At 42.7% G+C, this 25,126-nt stretch overlaps 1 long non-coding RNA gene across 1 annotated transcript; it reads right to left on the bottom strand.

Annotated features, from left to right (window-relative positions):
- Positions 1-2,997: 2,997 nt before the first annotated feature.
- Positions 2,998-8,282, bottom strand: LOC145345018 (uncharacterized). Its single transcript, XR_013887017.1, has 3 exons — positions 8,210-8,282; positions 7,233-7,392; positions 2,998-3,071 (listed from the first exon to the last, which is right to left on the bottom strand). It is a non-coding gene; the product is annotated as an uncharacterized LOC145345018 (long non-coding RNA).
- Positions 8,283-25,126: the final 16,844 nt, after the last annotated feature.

The raw sequence follows: 25,126 nt of genomic DNA, 5'->3' as shown, positions 1-25,126 counted from the left end.
CATTGTCTGCATCTTTAAGACATGAATAGCAGGTTAGTTGTAAAGACTCGCATTCCAACCAGTAATCTGTAAACTGCATGTGCTGTTATATGCTCTGCCTGAGGCCAGAACTCTCCACTCATCTGACGAAGGGGCAAACCCAGAAAGCTTGTGAGTTTACTATCAAATAAATTGGTTGAATTTTAACCTGGTGTTGTGAGACTTCTTACTGTGTCTATCCCGAATCCTCAGGCAATGACCCCTGGTTCTCGGCTCCCCCACCAGCACGAACATATTTCCTGCATTTACCCTGTCTAGTCCTGTTAGAATTTTATACGCCTCTATAAGATCCCCTCTCATTCATCTGAACTCCAGTGAAAACAAGCCTAACATAGTCAATCTCTCCTCATACATCAGTTCTGCAATCCTAGAATCAGCCTGGTAAAACTTTGCTGCACTCACTCAAGAGCAAGAACACCCTTCTTTAGAAAAGGAAACTGAAACTGCACACAATACTCTAGGTGTGGCCACACCAAGGCCCTGTATAATTGCAACAACAATTACTGCTCCTGTACTCAAAACCTCTTGCAATGAAGGCGAACATACCATTTGCCTTTTTTACTGCTGCACCTGCTTACCTTCAGCAACTGGTGCACCCAGGTCCCGCTGTACATTCCCCTCTCCCAATTTACAGCCATTCAGGTAGTACACTTTGAATGGCAGTGGGCATACTATAATTAGTTTTTACCTGTATGGAGATCCCACCCTCACAATCATGTAGGTAAAGGGGAGAAGCCCAAATAATACTTCTTTCTGGGCCAATGAAAGGAATTTTTACCGTTCGATAAGAAAGGAACTGCAGTCCTTTAGGAGTTAACCTTGGCGAATACGTTCTGCCAATCTAGTCAATGTATTGAAATGAAAAATCATATACTAAATAATTCCAAAATGTTTTTTGTGGCTAATTACTAAGAACTGTAAAATGCTGGCTTACATTTAGTACTTGCCTGAAGTAAATAAAGATGAGCTAGTACGATGGTAAATTATATAATTTAGTGAATAATGTGTGTTCACAATGATTTTTCAACCATGCTTTTGGAACTGCCAAAGTCAAGTAAAATGCCAGCAACATACATGACCAGACAAATAACAGATGATCCTGGAGGTATGAGAAACTAGGTTTTCAGTAGAATCTCTTAATCCAGAAAGCCTCCAGTCAGATATTTTCTGAAGTGGGGCGATGAACAGAACAGGTGGTATGCATGCAACACAACAGGAAGGTAACAGCATGTAACCTAGCAGCAAATCAACCAGTAAGAAGCTGCTGCTTTCAATGGCCTGGAAAATCATGGTCTCTGCCATAACAGAAGAATAATGGCAATCTGTTTTCCCAAACTGATTTATTAAATTGGCCCATTCATAACAGGTGGGATTTAAGTGTAAGGTGCGCTGTTCAAAATTTAACAATGCATTGCACATGTCTACAGCTCAAATTGGAACAAAAATAATAAGTTTCAGAGATACTCAAAGAACAAAAAACAATACAGCATAGGAACAGGTTCTTCGGCCTTCCAAGCCTGCGTCAATCATGTTTACCTATCTAGACCGACTGCTTATATCCCTCTATTCTTTGTCTGTTCATATGCCTATCAAGGTAAGTCCCAAGTATGGCTAACGTAACAGCTTCAACCACCTCACTTGGCAGTGCATTCCAGGCCCCCACCGTCCTCTGTGTAAGAAGACTTCCCCACACATCTCCACTGAACCTTTCCCCCCTTATCTTGAACTTGTGCCCCCTTGTAATTGTCATTTCTGCCCTGGGGAAAAGCTTCAACTGTTCACCCTATCTTTACCTCTCATAATTTATAAACTTTTATCAGTCGGTTAGACAGCACTCATTGACAGAATGTGAAAATGTTAACGATTCATGTGTAAAAGCTTGCCTCAAAACTGAACGATATGACAAATGAAGAGTGTTTAAGAACAGAGTATAAGAAAAGGGAAGGAAAACACACACACACACACACACACACACCAGCGACAGAGGAAAAGACCGCAAACACACACACACACATATAGTCCAGTGACAGAGGAAAAGACCAAGCATGGCCTATAAAGTTCTAGACTGGGGATCAGAAAATGTAAAAGTGCAGAAGTTAAGGGGACGATGCTCCCAAAAGTGCTGAATTGGTGGGAAAACTGATCTAGATCACGACTGTTTTGTCAGTGCAGCTTCTTACCTGAATCTCCCCACTCTGTGCACTGCAGAGGTCCCAGTCAGGAATCTCATTAAAAACCCGGGGGGTAGTGGCTGGGTTCTATTCACACCGGAGTCTGACAGTGATCCCCCCACCCCCCGCACCCAGCAGCGATCCCCCCACCCCAGCGGACGCCCTCTCCCCACTGACCCACCACGGGGTCAGACATCCTCCCGGGAGACAGGCTCTCCCCCCAGCAAACCATCCCTCCACAGTGCGCCCCAACCTCTGGCCTCTCTCCAGCCCAGACTGATCGCAATTCAAAGTGGCAGCGGGAACTGCTAACTATCACCCTCAGGCTCCACCCACAGTAGGCCCTGTCCCCCCGACACTACCCGATGCCTGGTGGGCAGTGCCAAGGTGCCCCCTCAGCATGGGCACTTTGCTTCTTGGGCAATGCCAGAGGGCACAGGCTGGCATTGCCAGGGTCCCCATGCCCAAAGGGCATCATCCCCCCCCGTGCCCAACCTCTGGGGGATCCAATTGCCCTCCTTTCATTCCAGCAGGGTCTCCCACTAGTTTCCCGAATGCAGAGGGCTACCCTAAACCCCGCTGGAATGAAGTACTCTTGGCGGGGTGGGAGATTCTACCGGGATCGGCAAGTTCCCAATAATGAAATGCAAAACAAATGTAAACTACATTAAAAAAAGATTCAAGTGACTTACCTATTTTCCCGCCAGTTTCCAGTGTGGTCTGGACTCTGACTGTTTACTGGCTCTGGGAGATGCGCATGCATTCCCAGTACATGTGCAAATCCCAGAAAAAGGCCAATGACGCGATTCTTCCAGCCTGACCTGTCAGAATAGTTGCTGGTCGCAATAAGAGAATCTCCCCCTAAATGTGTGGGAAACAAAAGGAGGTATAACAGGAAAAATCAAAGAAATAAAGATTGTGAGGAGAGGATTTTGAGGCCTCCCACCTAAATGAAACAAAATCACAAAACTTGTCAGGGAATGACATATTGCCCTATTATTCCCAACAGTGGAGCCATCCGTAACTTTTCAGGTCTTATTGTCCTAAATGATGAGACACCCATCTAACTGATACCCTATCAAATAAGAAAACATGACATTCATAGGACTCCAATTGTCATTTTAGTACCGTACATAGCAGAGTTCCTGTTGATGGACTTCTGAAACAGAGCCCAGAACATAACACAGGATTACATATGACACATAGCATAAAAGCTGGACTTTCAACCCCGCCAGCCCACACCAGGATTTATGCTTCACTTGAGAATTCTCCCTTCTTTTCTCATCTAAGTCTACCATCATAATGAGCTATTCCCCTCTCCCACAACTGTTTCCCCTTAAACTGATTACTATTCTTCGCTTCAACCACTCCACGTGGTAGAGGATTCCACATTTCTCCCACAGTTCTTTAAATAATTTTCTTTCGAATTCCCTATTGGATTTCTTGGTTACCATCTTATATCGATGACTTCTAGTTTTGCTCTTCCCCACAGGTGGAAACAATTTCCCTGTATCGGCTCTGTCAAAATCTTTTATAAATTTATATACCTCTATTAGCTTTCTTTTTTCAAGAGAAGAAACTGCTGGAAAGCGGTCCTTTTTTATGGACTTGCTAACCTGTGGCTCAATGTTATCAGTGTACTTGTTTTCCAAGATTCCTTTGTTCCTTTAATCCACCTACCTGTGAACCTTCCAAGTAATAAATTATCTCCTTATTCTTCCCATCAAAATGTACTAATTCACATTAACCTATGTTGAAATTTATTTACCATTCAGCAAGTCTTCCTCCTATGTAATTAGCTGTAGTCCTCCAAAATGCTGACTATCTCCCCAGTTGCCAGGACAACAGGGATAACTCCCTTGTCCTTGACAACATAGTGTCATGGTATCTTTTCACCCACCCAAGCAGGTCGATGGGTCTTCACTATAATGCCTCATAAAAGACTGCAACACTGACACTGCAGCTGTCAAAGAACAAAGAAAGTAGAGCATTGAAACAGGCCCTTTGGCCCTCCAAGCCTGTGCCAATCATGATGCCCTAACTAAAAAAAAACCTTCTGCCCCTACTCGGTCCATATCCCTCGATTTCAAAGAACAACGAACAAAGAACAAAGAAAATTACAGCACAGGAACAGGCCCTTCAGCCTTTCAAGCCTGCACTGACCATGCTGCCCGACTTAACTAAAACCCTCTATCCTTCCGCGGACTATATCCCTCTATTCCCATCCTATTCATGTACTTGTCAAGATGCCCCTTAAAAATCACTACCGATTCTGCTTCCACCACCTCCCTCGGTAATGAGTTCCAGGCCGCATTACTCAGTGTAAAAATTCTGCCTCGTACATCTCCTTTAAACCTTGTCCCTCGCACCTTAAACCTATGTCCCCTAGTAATTGACTCTTCCACCCCGGGAAAAAACTCCTGACTATCCACTCTGTCCATGCTTCTCACAATCTTGTAGACTTCTATCAGATCTCCCCTCAACCTCCATCGCTCCAGTGAGAACAAACCAAGTTTCTCTCACCTCTCCTCAGCTAATGCCCTCTATACCAGGCAACATCCTGGTAAATCTTTTCTGTGCCCTTTCCAAAGCCTCCACACCCTTCTGGTAGTGCGTGACCAGAATTGAACACTATATTCTAAGTGCAGCCTAAGGTTCTATAAGCTGCATCATGACTTGCCAATTTTTAAACTCAATACCCCAGTCAATGAAGGCAAGCGTGCCATATGCCTTCTTGACTACTTTCTCCATCTGCGTTGCCACTTTCAGGAACCTGTGTATTGTACACCCAGGTCCCTTTGTCTATCAATACTCTTTAAAGGTTCTGCCATTTATGGTATGGTATGTCTATCAATGGTCTGGTACGTCTGTCAATATTCTTAAGGGTTCTGCCACTTATTATATATTTCCAATCTGTATTAGACCTTCCAAAATGCATTACCTCACATTTGTCCAAAATTTCCTCCCTATTCATGTTCCCACCTGAATGTCCCTTAAATGTTGCTATTGAGTCAGTTTCCATTACATCTTCTGCTAGCATGTTCCAAGCACCCACCACTGTCTGCATGAAAAATGTCTCTCGCACATCTCCCTTAAACTTTCCCCCTCTCAACTTGAACTTGTGCCCCATTGTAATTGACACTTCCACTTCTGACTATCCACCCTATGAATCTCATAATTTTGTAGACCTGTATCAGGTCTCCCCTCAGCCTCTGTCTTTCTAGTGAAAATAATCCTAGTTTATTCAACTTCTCCTCATAGCCAACACCCTTGAGATCAGGAAACATTATGGTGAACCTTCTTTGCACCCTCTCCAAAGCTTCCACGTACTTCTGATAGTGTGGTGACCAGAACTGCATGCAATATTCCATAAGTGGCCTAACCAAGGTTTTATAATAACCACAATATGATTCCCCAACTCCTGTACTCAATGCCCTGGCTGATGAAGGCAAGCATGCCATATGCCTTCTTAATCACCTTGGCCACTCGTGTTAGCACTTTTAGAGAACTGTGGACCTGTATGCCCAGGTTCCTCTGCAGGTTAATGTTCCAAGCGTTCTGCCATTAACATGTTAATTCATACTAAAATAGATCCTCCAAAATGCATCACATCACATTTGTCTGGATTAAACTCCATCTGCTATTTCTGTGTCCAAGTCTCCAATCTATCCATATCCTGTCGTATCCTCTGACAATTCTCAGCACTATCAAAAATCCACCAATCTTGAGTCATCTGCAAACTTACTAGTTAGACCACTCATATTTTCCTCCAAATCATTTATATATATATATATATATATATTACAAACAACAGGGATCCCAGCGCTGATCCCTGCAGAAAACCACTAGCTACAGATCTCCATTCTGAAAAATACCCTTCCACCGCTACTCTCTGTCTTCTATAACCAAGATGTGGAGATGCCAGCACTGGACTGAGGTAAACACAGTAAGAAGTCCCACAACACCAGGTTAAAGTCCAACAGGTTAATTTATAGCAAATGCCACTAGCTTTCGGAACTGGCCACTTGATGAAGGAACAGCTAGTTCCGAAAGCTAGTGGCGTTTGCTACAAATAAACCTGTTGGACTTTAACCCCTTGTTGTGAGACTTCTTACTGTGTTCTATAACCAAGCCAGTTCTGTATCCATCTAGCCAGCCCACCCCAAATCCCATGTGATTTTAGTTTTTGGACCAGTCTGCCATGTGGGACCTTATCAAACGATCAGTAAGGATAGGCAACAACACCTCCTCCATGATCATCCTCAACCGTGGTGCCTCTCAAGACAGTGTTCTCAGCCTCCTACTATACTCCTTACACACCTATGACTGTATGGCCAAATTCCCCTCTAATTCAATTTTCAAATTTGCTGAAGATACCACCATAGTGGGTCGGATCTCAAACAGTGACGAGACAGGAATGAGATAGAGAATCTGGTGAACTGGTATGGCAACAGTAATCTCTCCCTCAATGTCAACAAAATGAAGGACATGAATCCAGAATCCAGAAATGACTCAGAGATAGACGGCTACTAATTGATACCCCAAATATTGTTGTGAGATTGGTGGGGTGCTGTGATCTGATTGAGCAGAGTTGGAGATATTCATTCCTAGCATTATCTCACTGTCTTCCCACATCCTAAAGGATGTGGGAAACATCCCACAACCCCACATCCCACATTCCCACATTGTCGGCCACTTTAGGACTTGAACAGCAGGTTAGGTGTAAAGATTCGCATTCTAATCAGTAACCTGTAAACTGTCCGTGCTTTATATGCTCTGTCTGAGGCCAGAGCTCTCCATTCACCTGAAGAAGAGCTTAACCTCAAAAGTTTGTGAGTTTACTATCAAATAAATCAGTTGGACTTAAACCTGGTGTTGTCAGACTTTTTACTATGTTTACCCCAGGCCAACACTGGCATATCCACATCATTCCCACATCCTAGCATGTGCCAGTACACAACAATCCCATATACAGCTTGGAAGCAGCATATGCATGTGTGAAGCACTTTGCAGTCTGCTGACCTTAATGTTGACTTTAGCATCTTCAGGTCTTGCAGTAGGTGAGGCTAATAATTTCCTGGTTTTCTTCCATTACTTTCAGATCAGTTGTTCAGACAAATGGATTGACCTTCAGTAGTTTCTCCATCAGAATTCAGGTCCTGGTATATCATCTGAAGGGCAACTGTGAAATGTGATTTGTTCAGTAGATCCTGAATCCTGAGCCTCCCTAAGTGCTTCAAGCCCATCAAAGTTCATTGTCTGTACATTTACACTCTGTCAGAGCACTTGAGAACAGATTGCTTCAGATTCGGAAGTTTCATTCATACAGGGATCTCCAAATCCAATCGGAGTTCTTGGACATTATTTGTGATGTTACAATGTCAGGCTCCATGTCACTGAAAGAATTTATTTTACCTCAGAAATTCATTTTGGAGAAACAATCAAGCCAGGATTGATTTTTTTTTGGAGTGTTTTTTTTTCTTGTTGACACTTTTTGCTTTGGGAACCGAACTGTAATAAACCAAATTTACAATGTTACCTATAATTGTCATTTAGGGCTGAAATACCAAGTACCTGCAGATCAGTTCCCATTGCCTTTGATCCTGTCTACCTACAGGCAGATCTTTTCAAGATGCAAGGCACAAGCTGAGCTGAACACTCAATGAGTAACTTACTCAGAGATAATAACATTTTCCTATGAACTTCTACTGTCTGATGTGAATTGGTGGAAGCTCATTAACAACACAGCTAAAGTTCAGCTTATGGCCTCCATGATGCAGGGATTCAACTGAGTGTCAGCACCATAGGATGGCAGGGCTTTTGGATTGTACTCCAGCTGTCCCTCTGTCTCTTGGACTAGCCCGGGGGACTCCAGGCACCTGAATGGAAGAGGATAGGCAGGTGCACGGCCTGGGGCCTTCCACCCAAGGGACCCTAGGGGTGTCCAGCCCACCTGACACCCTCCTCCCTGTGAATGACACATCCCCACCCCCACACACCAAGGAGGGCAGCACTGTTACATCCACATCCTCAAGGTCCAGCAGGGAACGGAAGCCAATGTCATTTCAGGCAACACAGTGTTGAAAACAGCAGGCTATTGTTCCTGGAGACACACCTAGACATAAAGGGAGAGTGAGGAAGAGTAAGAAACAATAGGCACCTAGTGCGCACAGGTGAACATAGGCACTAGTAGTTATAAGTCACTATTGTAATACTGTTCTTATATTAAACATCAGTTTGGTCACCCATACAGCTCCTCCGTGTTGTCATGTCGTTGTGCCATGTTCCACAGATCCCTGCTCAAACTTACTGCTTCACCCTTGTGCAGTGAGAGAATGGCAATGCTATGTCTCTCCCAACTCCCATACTGACCACGCAATAATGCAGCACTTCTGCTGGCACAAGCCACTCCCCTCATTTCCCACCCCCCAATGCTCCATCCATGGAAGGTTTACACCTCTCCCTGCCAACATCAACACCCAGGCCTCTCATATCTGCTGAACTTCTCCAGTGATGTGGATACCAAGGGCTGACAAAGAGTCTGCCCACCTCATACATAAGTGGAAAAAAACACCAGAACCTTGGAGGGGGAGTAGTAGCTGAGGTTTGTCATCCAGTGTCTCTGAAGTCCATGTTAAGCTTGTTAATTGGCAAGTTGCATTCAGCTCCCTGTCTGGCAGAAGTCAAACAGAGAGCTGAGGAGAAGAAGAGCATTGTTTTGTCCTCACTGCAAATCATCATTATTCCCCTGTAGTGTCCGGCCAATTGTTTTAGTGCTCTATCCATAAATGTAGCCATCGTTGGGGTGACCTTCCACAGACACCATAGCAGTGAGTGGATGTCAGATTTCATGGTGGGAAAGGTTTTCACACCTTGGTCCTAAACATCACAAATTGAGAGTCAATGAAAGTGTCCCTAGCTCTATACCCCCATGCAGGTCCTTGCCATCACCTGAGATTCTTCCTCCTCTTCTGCGAGTTACTGCATGCTGCCCTCCTTTCCCTTTTGATTTTGGCATTGGGGTGAGAACATGGTATATTGTTCAAGGTATGATCCAATTGACCCACTAGGAAGTTTTTAGAAAACAAACTTTATTTAAGAATGCAGTTAGGATATGGTTTATTTAATTTAGGTGAGTTGTTGACTTTAAAAGAATTTGGTGCATGTCCCCTAATCATTGAACGCCAAGGCTCATACTCATGTCAACATAACAGAGAGGTGACCCTCAATGCAAGTTGTCATGGTGAAATTTCACATCACTCTCCCAACTTCCTCCTTTTCCAAGAAGATGTAGCTCTCCTCCATCTCCTCCTGGGCCAGCTGCATTCCCCGCTGTAGTACCATGTTGTGGAGAACATAGCAGACCACTATGATGTGGGACATCTTCTGGGGGCTATATTGGAGATCTCCCCCAGATCGGTCTCAGCAACAGAACTACAACCTGAGTAATCCAATTGCCTGCTGGACCAGCGCACACATTGACGCATGAGCCTCATTATAGTGAGCCTCAGCAGGTGTTTGTGGTCTCCGCACTGGTGTCATCAACCACGTCCTGAGTAGTTATCCTTTATCCCTGTAGCGACAGCCCTCCAGTCACTACTCTTCCTCAAAAATGGTTGGGTTCTGTGAGTGTTGCAACATGTATCAATCATGGATGCTCCCCAGAAAATGTGCACACACCTGCACGACATGCATCTTGTTGTCAAAAATGAACTGGACATTGAGGGTGTTGGTATCCCTTGTGGTTCACAAATGGTACTCCATGCTGCACTAGGGAGCATAGAGTCACTTGGGTAAAGTTGATGACACTCTACCTCTTGGGCAGTCTGCTATTGGGCAGTCCATAGCCCTACCATCCTTACTTTGTAAATTGAGATATGCCACACAGGTCACCCATGCAGCCCTGAACTAACCATGACATAGAAGTTCAGGGTCACAGACAATGGGTGACCTTCCAGTCCACGCCGTGCCAAGTCTTGAATTACCTGGCACAGTGGTCCACCATTCCTCAGGACAGGTGCAGTCTTCTCCAGCACTGGACCTCTAACATCCGAAGGTGAGAAGTTCAACACCAGAATATCCGTGGCCAGTACTATCTCACCCAAGGCTCCCTATCTGTGGCTCTGCTCCCAGAAAAACTGTGGGATCTGCTTCCCTCAGCAGGGCACTGATCCAGACTACACGTAGCGGCACATCAATGTCGCTACTGCTGGTCAATCACAAACATAAGAATTACCAACTCTACAGGCACTATAATTCTCCAGGGTCACAAACTGAAAGGAAGAGAACATCAAAATGAGTGATGAAGAATCCTAACAATGCCCTGGCCCTCAGCCCACTCATCCACCCATGCGAACTCCTATGTGAGCACCTTTCCACGAAGCTTTATTCCCTCTCCTGTCACACAATAGTCTATTCCACACAGTTGTCTTTCTCAACTCCATCTGAATGAAACACTCTGAACTTTGAGAGTCTCAGTGGTCCAAGTACTCCCCAACATGGGTGAGGTGTTAGGGTCATTGAATGCATTTAATGAACTTGCCTTATGGGGGAACAAGGCACTGCCCCCATCATCCCTTAAGTCGGGTGAGTGATGTGAAATTTCACCATGACGCCTTGCATTGGGGGTCACATCTCTGTTATGTCAACATGAGCATGAGCCTTGGAGTTCAATGATTAGGGGACACGCTCCTAATTGTTTTAGAGTCAACAGTTAAATTAAGTCAAATAACTATATTCTAACTGTATTCTTAAATAAAGCTGGTTTTGCTAAAAGCTTCCTAGTCAATCAATTGAATCATACCTGGAATGAAATATCTTGTGCTTACCCGAGTATCAAAATCACAAAGAAAAGTTAGGGTCTAGGCTAGCTTCATAACATACCTTGGAGTTTCTGATCTAGACCCTAACAATGGACTAACTACAAATCATTGGACTGATGTATCATGTCCTGTAGTGGTGTCTTAAACTGACAGCAGCTTAAGACACAAATCCTTAAAAGTATATGCACATCATATCACAACATCCCCCTTTTTTTCTAAACTAAAAGATTCAAACTATTAGTTTGTTTGCTGCCATGTAAATATTGTGTCTGAATGTCCTTTAATATAGTGATATAAATTTACGAGTCTCTGAAAGGCAGTTCGCTTATCTGTCCAGCTTTTGTCATAGTGATCTTTATTGTTGGTAGGCTGTTGTGCATTTTCAGAATGCTGGTTGGAAGTGTTTTGCTTGTGTTGGGCCTGAGACCCTGTTCTGTTCACAATAAGACTGCTCAGTGTTTTTGGTTGTGGTATTGTTCTGATTTGGCATCTGTTTCATTGCACTGTCATGCCATCTGGTACTTGATATGATCTTGGCTCTGGGCATATAGTGACAATTTCTGCTCGATTCCAGGTGCCATCAGTTGGATTTCTGTCCAATGTTCAAGTTGGGTAATTTGTTACCCTCGTTCTGGTGATGACCGTCTTTCAAATTTCCCTCATTTTGATCAATACATCTCAGACTCCTGGTACTATTGGTAAGTGAAGAATGGGAAGGTTTCTGCACATTCTGCCAAACAGTGTTTCCACTTTGATTTGATTTGATTTATTATTGTCACATGTACTAACATACAGTGAAAAGTATTTCTTGCGTGCTATACAGACAAAACATACTGTTCATAGAGAAGAAATGGAGAGAGTGCAGAATATAAGAACATAAGAACATAAGAACATAAGAAATAGGAGCAGGAGTAGGCCATCTAGCCCTTCGAGCCTGCCCCGCCATTCAATAAGATCATGGCTGATCTGTCGTGGCTCAGTTCCACTTTCCCGCCCTCTCCCCATAACCCTTAATCCCCTCTCTTATCAAAAACCCATCAACCCGCTTCTTAAAAATATTTAGCGAGGCAGCCTCCACCACTTCAACGGGCAGAGAATTCCAGAGATTCACCACCCTTTGAGTGAAGAAGTTCCTCCTCAACTCCGTTCTAAACCGCCTCCCCTTTATCTTGAGGCTGTGCCCCCTAGTCCTACTGTCTTTTTTGAGCGGGAAGAGTCTCTCCACCTCCATCCTATCCATCCCATTCATCATCTTATACGTCTCAATGAGATCTCCCCTCATTCTTCTAAACTCTAACGAGTACAAGCCTAGTTTATTCAGCCTCTCCTCATAGCTCAATCCCCTCAGCTCCGGTATCAGCCTAGTAAACCTCCTCTGCACTCCCTCCAGGGCCAAAATATCCTTGCGCAGGTGCGGCGCCCAAAACTGCACACAGTACTCCAGCTGCGGCCTCACCAATGCCCTATACAGCTGCAGCAAGACCTCCCTACTTTTATATTCAATCCCCCTCGCTATGAAGGCCAGCATCCCATTCGCCTTCCTGACCACCTGCTGCACCTGCAAGCTGGGTTTTTGCGATTCATGCACAAGGACCCCGAGGTCCCTCTGCACCGTCGCCTGCTGCAGTTTTTCGCCACGTAAGTAATAGTCCTTCCTACCATTCTTCCTACCAAAGTGGACCACCTCACACTTGCCAACATTAAATTCCATTTGCCATTTCCTGGCCCATTCGCCCAGCCTATCTAGATCCTTCTGCAGACTCCACACCCTCCGCACAATTTGCCGTTCCCCCAATCTTGGTGTCATCAGCAAATTTCGACACCCTGCACTCGGTTCCCTCCTCCAGATCATCTATATAAATGGTAAATAGCTGAGGCCCCAGCACCGACCCCTGGGGCACTCCACTAGTCACCATCCGCCAATCCGAATAGCACCCATTGACCCCCACTCTCTGCCTCCTATTTGACAACCAATCCTCTATCCACGCTAACACCCTACCCCCAACTCCATGTCCCCTGACCTTCTGCAATAACCTCTTGTGAGGTACCTTGTCAAACGCCTTCTGAAAATCCAGAAAGACCACATCCACCGGCTCTCCTCTATCCACTGCCCTAGACACATCCTCATAGAACTCCAGTAAATTTGTCAGACACGACTTCCCTTTAATGAAACCGTGTTGCGTCCGCCCTATCAAGCAATTCCCTTCAAGATGCCTCGCAATTTCCTGCTTAATGATTACAGTATTACAGTATTACAGTCATAGCTAAGGTGTAGAGTAAGATACCTTAGTGCGAGATAAGTCCATTCAAAAGCCTGATGGCAGCAGGGAAGGTGCTGTTCTTGAGTCGATTGGTATGTGATCTCAGACTTCTGTACCTTTTTCCCGACAGAAGAAAGTGGAAGAGAGTAAGACTGGGGTGCAGGGTAATTATGCTGGCTACTTTGCCGAGGCAGCAGGAAATGTAGACAGAGTCAATGGATGGGAGGCTGGTTTGCATGATGGACTGGGCTTCATTCACAATCCTTTGTAGTTTCTTGTGATCTTGGGCAAAACAGAAGCCATGCCAAGCTGTGATACAACCAGAAAGAATGCTTTCTATGGTTCATCTGTCAAAGTTGGTGAGAGTCGTAGTAGACATGCCAAATTTCCTTAGTCTTCTGAAAATGTAGATGTATTGGTGGACTTTCTTAACTATAGTGTTGGCATGGAGGGACCAGGACAGGTTGTTGGTGATCTGAATACCTAAAAACTTGAAGCACTCAACCATTTCCACTTCATCCCCATTGATGTAGATCTGGGGTTGTTCTCCACAATACCTCCTGAAGTTGTGGTCTTTGGTTCACAGCATTGTCTTGACAATGTAATAGATGCAAATCCTTCCATACTGGTAGGCCTGTGATCACTGGACCTGTGGTGTTCACAATCTAAAATATCTGGGGTGACCAAGGGAAGTTTTTGCAGTGATAACTTGAGTATAATGGATCCCAGGGATGGACCTCTGAGTCATTGTATGCATTGAGTTTGATGTTGGTTAATCAGATCATCACTTGCCACCCTAGTTGTGTACATTTCAGTGTACAAAATAGAAGGATGCTTGCAACTGCGCTGGTATCAGTTTTGTACGTGGGTTATGCTAACCCTGTATCTATGGGCACATAATCTGGATGATGGTAAAGCTGTTGATACCACTGTGCCAGTGCATTCTTTGGTGTTCACTGTGCTGAATGTCTGTTTACTCTGTGTTGATGATCTGATCATCCTCAGCATCTGATTGTATAGATTGACTAGACATTTTGTGGATCTTAATGCTCTTTGGCATACACTCTAAATCTGTACCTGTTTGGCTTTTGGGCATGACTTCTCATTATGCTGAACCACTTGTCCTGGCCTTTGCTTTCTGGACTGACAGTGCCAATGTCCTCGGGTGTCACATACTTGCATGAAGCATTAAAAGTTACGCATCTTCTGTGTGCAAGTAGGAGGCCACATCATCCACATTATTTACTAGCCATGCCTGCATTGGCTACAACATCAGTGGTGAGTGAATTATGCTTAGTGCGTAGACTCTGCCTATCAGTGGTACTTGCATCCTCCTTGTGATAGTGTTTCCATGATGGTCCAAGAGATCTTTAGGGAATGCTTCTATTGGAGTTGAAGCTATCAGGAGCTCAATTATTCTATTTATTAGCTTCATTGCTGCAAAGTCACAATCACACCCCTTGTCTCTGCATCTCCTTGCCAATTGATCAATGGTCTTTGCTTAAACAACATGAATTCCAGATGGCAGACTCAGAAGTTGAGCTTCACTCCTAATTAAACTTCAACTGTTAACCATATTTTTTCTAGATTTTTAAGATGGTCATTGAACAGACCTGAAGTGTTCAATCTGTGAAGGCCTTCATTGCCTCTAGCAATTTTAATTTTAACGGCTTGGTTATCTGGTTCAGAATTATCAAGTTGCAGAAAACACAGTTCAATGTGTTGTCAGAACATAGTAAATTTAGAAAGGAAAGTCATTGCCTTCCAATTGTGTGTTAGAGATTTTGTGGTTATCTTTTAGATTTCTGCAGGATTTTTAGTGCCACCTGGAAACTTTGACAGTTCATCAACTTTCTTCCAGCTTTTTTTGAGTTAACTTACCTCTGAGTTACTGTACCTTTTAATTGCCACTGCCTTAACTTGTCTGAGGTTACTGCTTGACTTCAATGGTAGCACTGTTGAATACTTTGATGTTTCCTCATCGCTCACAAGGCAACGATTTAGGCATCAAAAATGGCTGCAGACTCCAAAAGTCAAAACAAACAGTGAAAAATATTTTCTTTCTATAGGCTTTCTTCTTCTCCTCAGCCTAACCTACAGTAAAAGATGTGAATGCATTGGAGAGAGTGCAGGAAAGATTCACAAGCGTGGGTCTAGGGAATGAGGGATTTCAAATATGAAGATTAATTGGAGAAGTTGGAACTGTTTTCCTTGGAGAAAAGAAAGTTAAGAAGGGATTTGATGGAGGTATTCATAATCATGATGGGTCTGGACAGAATAGATAGAGAGAAACTGTTCCCACTTGCGAAAGGATTGAGAACAAAAGGCCACAGATTAAAAGTAATTGGCAAAAGAAGCAAAAGCAACATGAGAGAAAAAAAACTTCTCATGCAGTGAGTGGTTAAGGCCCGGAACGTACTGCCTGAGTGTGTGGTGGAGGCAGATTTGATCAAAGCATTCAAAAGGAATTTGGGCTGTTATTTGAAAAGGAGGAATGTGCAGGGTTAAGGGGGGAAGTGGGAGAATGACACTAATGAACTGCTCGTTTGGAGAGCAAACACTGTGGGCAAAATGGCCTACGTCTATGCTCTAACAATTCTGTAATTTTAACTTTCAAGAAGCAGCAGTAATGTACTCGCTCATGTCTGTAGGTTCTGCTTACAATGGGGCCCTCCAGACTCTGCTATTTAATTTCTGTTCCTGCTTAAACTTTGCATTAGGTTGACATTTACCATTTAGCTTACTCAGATTTGAACAATCTTACGAGGCCTAATGTCTACTGGTTGGAACAAGTGTGATCTCAGAATATTTACAAAGCTGCAGAATCCTTACACATGGTGAGCCTCGATAGTTGTTGCCCTTTCACGCCAGCTCTTTTCTTCTACTGTACGTGAAATGTTGAGAATATTTTGCAATTTGAAAGCTCGGCTGCCATCCTGCCACCGTGTTACCACCTTCTTCTTTTCAATATAAAAATGTACCAATCATAAACCAGGATTTGTGAAACAATGATATGCGTTCTTTATCTGAAGGCTAGATATTAACACAGATCCTGTTATACACAGATCTTACTCCAATTCTTGCTGCTTATTGACAGACTACAAGTATATAGACTAATATATCACATTCTGTCAAAGTATGTAATGATTGACAGCAATTTAAAATATGCCTCATTAAAGGTATAGGCACATCATATCGCAACACTACCACTTACCTACCTCACACATCTACCAACCTGCAAATCCTACCACCTTTCCCATTTACTCATTCATCAACTCACCCATTCACTCATTCATTCAATAACATTTAACTTACAATACAGAAGCTGAATTTGGACTATTTTTTCTTATATAATGCCTGAGGGACAGATTCAATGTACAGTTTTTCTCCTTTAATCATTAATATCTTTATTACTCTTTGATCCTCGTTAACTAATCTATTAATCTTTGACATCAAGACAACATATAATGCTCAGGGATACTGCATGTTAGATGTGTGTTATGATGTGTTATTGGATGGAACAATGACCTGAATTCAGATGTAGGAAATGTTCCAGTTACAGAGAATTATTAACTCTCTCTGAGGAGATAGGGTTTTCACATAATCAGTCAATTTTCATGGAAAAGGAACTGCATTTAGGTTGAGCAGTCATTAACAATGTGTCCTTCAGAACAACAGCGGGTATGCATCAGGAGGGAATGGGGGCTTGCTGAAATTATAGAGAAGAATCATAGAATGATACAGCACAGAAGGAAGTCTAATTCTTCCTTTGTTCCTTTTTTTGAAAGAGCCAACTAATTATCCTACTCTCCCTAGCTTTCCCTACAGCCTTGCAAAACTGTTCCCTTTAAAAAGTTATTCAATTCCATTTTGCATTCTATTAATAAATCTGCTTTCACTATTCTTTCAGGCAGGGCTTTCCAGATCATCACAACTGCTGCATAAAATAAAATTACTTCATCTTCCCTCTGGTTCTTTTTCCAATTACCTTAAATTGGCCTTCTCTGGTTACTGACCCTTCAGCTGCTTTCCCTTACTTATGCTATCAGCAATATTATTCAAAACAATATCAGACTTTACTTTGGATACTTTTTTAGCCTTGTACTTACATTTCTATAGCTGATTGCTCATTTTATATGATCCATTTTATGATCTAAATTTCTTTTTTCAATTTTGTGGAATAAATTAAATGCTGTTTTCATTTGTTAATCCTTGAATGCATTTTTTAGATCTCAAAAATAGATTATTATTAAAAAGAGGTCATTCGTTTAACAAAGGAAAAGATGCCAGAGCTTGTAATTGTTCAATGTGACACACTGTACATCATTAAAATGGCCACAAGTAGGTCAGAAACAACACTTACAAATGCCCTCTGGCACTTACACAAAGAGGGTTATAGAATCTCAGTCTATTGCCACAATTGTAAATGCTGCTATCTCAGTAAGTTGCAATGTTAAGTAAAGAAGTTTCTAAGACAAAAGGCAGTTTCCTGTAACTTTCTTGGACAGGTCAGCAATGCATCTTTTAAAGGGTTAGAATTAAAGGAAAAGTCATTCATACATTTGTAAAAAAAAATTTGTATTTGAAGGGTGTGGAGAATGTTACACCCCTATTTTTGAAGTGGAAATTGGGGAATTTTAAGATAACCTGTAGAGGTAATCTCATAGACACATTGGTCATCAATCCAATTGTGCCCCAGTTCGGACTCCACTGGTTTACAATCATAGGTATGTAGAAATTTACAGTTTGACTGAGGCAATTCGTAATAATCATTTTAGTAGCAATAATAGGAATGCCAGCCAACAAGTAGAAAAGTGTTTTTCAATAAAATGTGGGTTTACATATTGGCAACAGGAGTGCAATGGAAATGAAATGTGCAAATTGCTATTATATGGCTCAATTTTCCTGCTCCCAAACTCAGGTGGGATAGCAATGTTAAAATAGGAAACAGGCCGCTATTCAAGCGCCATTTTCTTGAACTGCTGGAACATTTCTGCTCCAAAGAAAATCCACCTCAATATTCTCAGATATGGGTTTTTTTTAAGCTCTATCCAATCAAATTCCAATTCAAAGTCTCAATCAGTGAGACATTACAGATTCAAGCTGTCAAGACAGGCTGGCAGCTTACTATCTTGGGCTTGATCTACATGATCCAAGCTGATAAGAACAGGCATTGCACCCTCTCCAGTGCTTGATCTCTTTGAAGTTATTTAAAGCTGATTATACAGATACAAGAAAATGGGATATCACTTTTGTTAAGCATAAGCTATTGCACATTTTGAAATTCTTAGCACTCTTAAAAATGGTGGATGAAGAGACTTGGTGAATCTTTTTAGAGTGGCAAAAGGAGGATTATTTTATGACCTTTAGAATAAGTGGCTGCTCTTTGTGGTGTGAGCATGTTCCAAGAGTATGCAAACAACTGAAGCTCCTCCTATCCCTGCAAAGCTCTGGCAGGGTCAGCAGCCCCATTGCCTAGCAGGCATAATCTCAATACAAGGAAAATACTTAGAAGTGGTATTTCATGAGATTCTGGAAAAATTCAGGCCATTAAATGGGTGGCTGACAATTGAAGATCATTCCATAGTATATGGATTGATCAAGTTCATGGCAGGGTTGGAGAGTTATCGTCATAGGAAATGAGATACTGGATTCCCATGGAACCAGGGAAAGCTAAGAAGGGATTGAGTAATTTCTTGTAAGATAGCTTTGACAATAAACAGAGAAGGACTACTTTCTTTTGTGGAGAATCAAGGTTGTCAATTTAAAATTATGACGAAGAGCATAAAGAGAGAGAAAGAAAACATTCTTAACACACTTGATTGTTGGAGCATGGAATACTTTGCTATTGGGAACTGTTGAGGCAATGACCATTGTATAATTTTTCAGGGGAAATAGAAGAACTTTTGAAGTTGAAGGAGATAGGAAGTTATGGGGAAAAACAGGAAAGTTGGCTGAGTTTTGAATCATTCTAGCAGAGGCTGAATGGCCATGACCTGTGCAATAACAGTCTACGGTTCTAAAATGCATGTATTTAAAATTGATAAAGATGCAATATTCACAACACGGTCTTCTATAGGAAGGATTAAGCCTACAGGTATTACTCAAGGTTCCAATTATTTTCCTCACCAAGCCTATGACAATAGCGTTCTTTAAATAATTGCTGATGGGATCTGTTTGTAAACACATATAATTACGTTTGTATCCAGTAGAGGGAGCCTGACATTGGAGGTAGAACAGTTATTCAGGTGGTGCAGTAGGGCTGCCACCTTTTGCCAAATTGACAACTGGACAGTAAAAAGCATGAGCCAGGTGATAGGAAGTAAATTCAGGATGAGAACAATACAGGCAATGAAACTGCTTGCAGCCAAAAAAGAAAACAAATAGATATTGCCAACATGTTGATGGCAGTAAAAAGATTGATGCAGCCTGGTGATTTAACCATATGATGCTTCATCATATGGCACTCAATCATGTGACATTTGTAATGCTTAATCACATGACATTTTATCAAATGCCAGTTCAAACATTGAGAGTTTCACTCTATCACCAAGTGAGATAACAGATACTATCTATAAATCAAAGCAACAGTATAAAATGTCAAGATTTATGAATAAGTAAGATGCTTAAATAAAAACTATATTGGTGATGCTTCTACAGTAATGAGAAACACCAAGTAAATTCCACAAATGTAACAAAAACATTAGCAATATAAGTAATTTCTAATTAACACTAGAGTACTGACATGGGCTGCATTGAAGTGTTTAAGTTGATGAGTGAGGGAGCTCGGTGAAGAGGTGAAGGAGATGATCCTTTCAGTTTCCACTTTTCCTGAGCCTCCAGTGCTAGTTAGAACATAGAACATAGAACACTACAGCACAAACAGGCCCTTCGGCCCACAAGTTGCGCTGATCACATCAATACCTGCCAATCCATAGACCTATCTATAACCCCCAATCCCATTAAATCCCATATACTCATCCAGAAGTCTTTTAAAAGACCCCAGCGAGTTCGCCTCCACCACCACTGACGGCAGCCGATTCCATTCACTCACCACCCTCTGAGTGAAAAACTTACCCCTAACATCACTTCTGTACTTGCCTCACCTTAAATCTGTGTCCTCTCATAGCGACCATTTCAACCCGGGGAAGTAGCCTCTGAGAATCCACCCTATCTATTCCTCTCAACATTTTATAAACCTCTATCAGGTTGCCTCTCAACCTTCGTCTCTCCAGGGAGAAGAGTCCCAGCTCCCTCAACCTATCTTCATAAGGCATGCCTCCCAATCCAGGCAACATCCTTGTAAATCTCCTCTGTACCCTTTTAATAGCTTCTACGTCGTTCCTATAGTGAGGTGACCAGAACTGCGCACAGTACTCCAAGTGAGGCCTGACAAGGGTCTTATAAAGTTGCAGCATTACCTCCAGACTCCTAAACTCAATCCCTCAATTAATGAAGGCCAGTACACCATACGCCTTCTTGACCACATCCTCCACCTGCGAGGCCGATTTAAGAGTCCTGTGGACCCGGACCCCAAGATCCTTCTGCTCTTCAACACTGCTAAGACTCCTGCCCTTGATAGTGTACTCGTTCATCCCATTGGTCCTGCCAAAATGGACCACTACACATTTATCCGCGTTGAAGTCCATCTGCCACTTCTCCGCCCAGTCCTGCATCCTATTTATGTCCTGCTGCAACTTCTGACATCCTTCCAGACCATCCACAACACCACCGACCTTCGTGTCATCGGCAAACTTACTAACCCATCCCTCCACTTCCTCATCTAGGTCATTTATGAAAATGACAAACAGCAAGGGTCCTAGAACAGATCCCTGGGGCACTCCACTGGTGACTGACCTCCATGCAGAAAAAGACCCATCCACAACCACTCTCTGCCTTCTGCAGGCAAGCCAGTTCTGGATCCACAAGGCCAAAGCCCCTTGGATCCCATGCCCTCTCACCTTCTCAAGAAGTCTTGCACGGGGCACCTTATCAAACGCCTTGCTGAAGTCCATGTACACCACGTCCACTGCTCTTCCTTCGTCAATGTGTTCAGTCACATTTTGAAAGAACTCAACTAGGCTTGTAAGGCACGACCTGCCCTTGACAAAACCATGCTGACTATTTCTGATCATGCCAAACCTCTCCAAATGCTCATAAATCTTGTCCCTCAGAAGCCTCTCCATCAGTTTACCAACCACTGAGGTCAGACTCACCGGTCGGTAATTTCCCGGGTTATCTCTGTTCCCTTTCTTGAAAATAGGAACCACATCTGCAATCCTCCAATCCTCCGGAACCTCTCCCGTCTCCATTGACGATGCAAAGATCATTGCCAGGGGCTCTGCAATCACCTCCCTCACCTCCCACAGTAACCTGGGGTACATCCCACCTGGTCCCGGCGACTTATCTATGTTGATAGAATTCAAAAGTTCTAACACATCCTCTTCCTTAATATCCACATACTCAATCTTTTCCATTTGCTGCAAACCTGTAGCCAAATCTCCCAGATCAGTTTCCACTGTGAATACTGAGGCAAAGTACTCATTAAGCACCTCTGCCATTTCTTCTGATTCCACACAGACCTTTCCCCCTTCACCTTTTATAGGTCCTATCCCTTCTCTTCTCATCCTTTTACTTTTCACATACTTATAGAAGGCCTTGGGATTCTCCTTAATCTTACCCACCAATGCCTTCTCATGACCCCTTCTGGCTCTCCTAATTTCCCTTTTAAGCTCCTTTCTACAATCCTTATACTCCTCTAGATCCTTACTTTCTTACTTTCCTTAAGGAGTTCTTACTTTCCTTTAGGAGAAGCTTTTAAAACTGCAGGAGTTCAGAGAGGGAGAGAGAACAACAGCAGGAGCTTACAGATAAAACCTAAAAGTGATATCCATAAGTGGATTAGGTGATAATTATCGGTTTTCTAGACTGGGCACAGACGAAAGAGTTGATTGGTAACTGACAAGTGGGTTATATTATATTATACCATACTGCAATGAACACTTTATAGAAAGTTTAAGGCATGTAAGTACAGCTCAGCCATATGGAACGTGCATCCTGTAGGATGTGCGATGTTGTGCAGGCACAAAGTATCCTCGAAGACTATAGCTGCATGAAGTGTCACCAGCTGCAGGAACTCGAGCAAAAACTGGAATCACCATGGACAGCAGGTTTAAAGAGGTGGTCACACCACAGCTAAAAAATACACTGGTAGAGAGGAAAACTGTGCCAGGGTATCTGAGAGAAAGAAGCAGGCAGTGCAGGAATCCCCTGAGGTCACATAGAAACATAGAAACTAGAAGCCGGAGTAAGCCATTTGGCCCTTCAACCGTGCTCTGAAATTCATTTCGATCATGGCTGATCATCAAATTCAATATCCTGATTCTACCTTTCCCCCTACTTCTTGATCCCTTTGGCCCCTAGGGCTATATCTAATTTCTTCTTGAAATCAGACAATGCTTTGGCCTCAAGTATGTTCTGTGGTAGTGAATTTCACGCATTCACCGTACAGGGGTGAAGAAATTTCTCCTCAACTCAATTCTAAAAGATCTATCCCTTATCCTCAAACTATGACCCCTAGTTCTGGACTCCCCCACCATTGGGAATGTTCTTTCTGAATCTACCCTTTGAGATCCCCTCTCACTCTTCTAAACTCCATTGAATATAATCCTAACCGACTTTGTCTCTCCTTGTATGACAGACCTGCCATCCTAGGAATTAGCTTGGTATACCTCCACTGTACCTTCTATAGCAAGGACATCCTTCCTCAAATAAGGACACCAAAACTGCACACAATACTCCAGATCTGGCCTCACCAATGCCCTATACAATTGCAGCAAAACATCTCTATTCCTATACTCAAACCCTCTTGCTATGAAGGCCAACATCCCACTTGCCTTCTTTACTGCCTGCTATATCTGTGCACTTACTTTCAGCGACTGATGCATGAGGACACCAAAGTCTCACTGAGTATCCATCTCTCTCAATTTACACCCAGTCAAGTAATAATCTGTCCTCCCATTATTGCTACCAAAGTGGATAACTTTACATTTATCCACATGATACTGCATCTGCTATTCATATGTTTACACACTCAGTCAATCCAAATCGCACTAAAGCATCTCTGCATCCTCCTCACAGCTCATTCTCCCACCCAACTTTGTATCATCTTCAACTTTGATTATCTCACTCTCTAACTGGTTTTCCATTTAGATGCTGGTGAGTGAGATGACTCCTCAGAGGACTGTAGCATAAGTCAAGTTCATGGTACCACAGCAGGCTCAGTTGCACAGATGGAGAGGAGGAAGCATGAAAATGCACTTGTGTTAGGGGATTCCATTGTTAGGGAAGCAGAAAAGTGTTTCTCTAGCCATAGCTGTAAATCCAACTTGGTATGTTGCTTCCTTGGTGGCAGGGTTACAGAGAGGCTGCAGGACATTCTTTCGAGAAAGGGTAAACTGCCAGAGGTTGTGGTCTACACAGGGATCAGTGACATAGGTAGGAAAACAGGATGAGGTGTTGAAAACAAATGTTAGTGAATAAGGAAGGTAATTAAATAACCGGACCTTAAGAGAAGTAACCTAGGGTGCTACTGGGACTTGATGGATTGAGTTATATGGAGAGGCTGGATAGACTGGGACTTTTTTTCTCTGGAGCATAGGAGGTTGAGGGGTGATCTTATAGAGGTCTATAAAATAGCGAGGGACATAGATCAGCTACATAGTCAATATCTTTTCCCAAAGGTAGGAAAGTCTAAAACTAGAGGGCATAGGTTTAAGGTGAGAGGGGAGAGGGGCAATTTTTGCACACAGAGGGTGGTGAGTGTCTGGAACATGAAGAAGGAGAGAGGCAGGAAGGACTGACCCCACTTGGGTCTTTTGTTGTTTGTCCTCAGTTCTGCAGAGGAACAGGTGCTTAACCATACACACAAAGGATTGGCTTAACACTTCCTTTGTCCAACAGCCAGGGGATAAAATAAGGCCAATGCCAGTGTATTCCAAAGGAAACCTGATTAGATAAGTATCTCCTACCCCGAATCTCTTTGTCCAAGCGATTAATTGTTCATCTCCAACAGTTGAATAACTTGGGTGGTTGTCTTAATGCCTTGCAGGTGGGCCAGGAAATAAATAGTATATTGCAATCAAATATATCCTTCCGTTCAGTGAGAACTGTTGTCCTGGATAGGATTTGTATGAGAACTGTTGTTCTGGTTGGGACTCGTGTTTTGAAGGTAGCACCCCCACAAGTGGGTAGGACCTTTTGGGTTTTACGGACGAATGAACTCCCATGTTGTCAGAGGGTAGGGTGCAGTTGGCTAAAGTATATGATACCTATTAATAATTGATTCACACCTGGTAGGAATGAACCCCCATGAAACCCCAAAGGTGACAGATAACTTACAATGGATTTCATTTTCATTGGAAGGGAGGTTGTTTGTTGTTGTATTAACAAAGGTGTATTTGCTGTTGACTTGTTTTAATAGTTTATCATTGTGAAATTATAATGTATTTGGATTGTAATTTATTTGGATGAATTGTTTAAATAAAAAGAATATTTGGGGCCTTCATATTTCCCCAAGTTTCATGTCATTGTTTAAAATAGCCTTCCTATGAAGCACCCTGGGACATTTTATGATAAATGAGTTATGTGAATACAAGTTGTTAATATTTGATTCAAAAAATACATAAGCTTTATTAAAGAATTTCAAAATACTCTGGGATTTAAAACACTAAAAAAAGGCTATTAAAACTGAGTGGGTTAACTTTGGATAAGAATCACAGACTGACTTAAAAATTTTGTGGAAGTTACTGTCTGCATAGAAATAAAGATTTAA

The sequence above is a fragment of the Carcharhinus amblyrhynchos genome, chromosome 7 (genome assembly GCF_965287045.1).
Source record: "Carcharhinus amblyrhynchos chromosome 7, sCarAmb.v2.hapA, whole genome shotgun sequence".
NCBI lineage: Eukaryota > Metazoa > Chordata > Chondrichthyes > Carcharhiniformes > Carcharhinidae > Carcharhinus > Carcharhinus amblyrhynchos.
This window is presented reverse-complemented; position numbering and strand designations above follow the sequence as displayed.